The sequence below is a fragment of the Sceloporus undulatus genome, chromosome 3, assembly GCF_019175285.1.
Source record: "Sceloporus undulatus isolate JIND9_A2432 ecotype Alabama chromosome 3, SceUnd_v1.1, whole genome shotgun sequence".
Classification (NCBI taxonomy): domain Eukaryota; kingdom Metazoa; phylum Chordata; class Lepidosauria; order Squamata; family Phrynosomatidae; genus Sceloporus; species Sceloporus undulatus.
The window spans coordinates 211,291,553-211,292,467 of NC_056524.1; the positions used below are offsets into that span (position 1 = coordinate 211,291,553).

Below are 915 nucleotides of genomic sequence, written 5' to 3' on the forward strand. Positions count from 1 at the left end.
GCATAAGCTTTTGTAGTCTTCAGTCTACTTTCTCAGATGCATATGGAGATGCATATCAAATGCGTATATTTTTATTGTTAGTAAAATAATCGGCCGCTCCTCAGTCGCCCTTATTTTATCATAATCCATGTCACACAAAGCCTCCACCAACGGCTTCCACGTTGTTTCTGTACCCCTAACGAGCTTTTTTCCTCCTGATTTCGGTGTTTTTGACTACAGATTGGAGCCGATCTCTGACCAAAGTCTGCTAAGACCTTTTAACGGCATCAGTGTGAAGCGGAAAGGCATCAGCTTCCCTCAAATTGCCCTTGGACTACAACTTCCATCATCCCCCACCCTCTGAGAAATTCTTCAGTGGAAACGTCTTCCCCGTTGAAGTGAAGAAGAATGGCTTCTGAAGTGACTGATCAGGCAAGGGACTTTAATAAAGGAACACAGCTAAGTTCTTCAACGGTGAAGTTCATAGCGTTGGTAGTAGCTCTTACCTCTCTTGATTCAACCGAGGAGTTTTGCATTTTATACCCGCTGTACATGCCTTACACATCCCAGTATTCCAGTATTAACAGTACAAAAATCTGAACAAAAATCCATCAGTGATACCTTTTATTGGCCAACTCGAAATGCACAATATACTTGTTGCAAGCTTTCCGAAACTCCATGGGCTTCACGATGAAGAAGCCCACGGAGCCTCGAAAACTTGCAACAAGTATATTGTGCATTTCCGTTGGCCTTGTAAAAAGCATCACTGACGGATTTTTTGTTTGGATTTGTTAAGTGGCCAACACAGCTCCTTTCAGTGCAAAATCTAGTATTGTTTAGCGCAATAGAGCACCTGCTTCTTTCCCAAGGAAAGACAGAAGGAGGGAAGAACAACGTTTTCGGGAATATTACGGCCTAAACGATGGCCTAATATTG

At 42.7% G+C, this 915-nt stretch overlaps 1 long non-coding RNA gene across 1 annotated transcript in view; it reads left to right on the forward strand.

The window, feature by feature from the left end:
• Nucleotides 1–606, forward strand: part of LOC121924862 — a 22,092-nt gene extending 21,486 nt beyond the window's left edge. Inside the window, exon 4 of the long non-coding RNA XR_006102744.1 lies at nucleotides 220–606. This is a non-coding gene — a long non-coding RNA (uncharacterized LOC121924862). The remainder of the gene's footprint in view (nucleotides 1–219) is intronic.
• The last annotated feature ends 309 nt before the right edge of the window (nucleotides 607–915 follow it).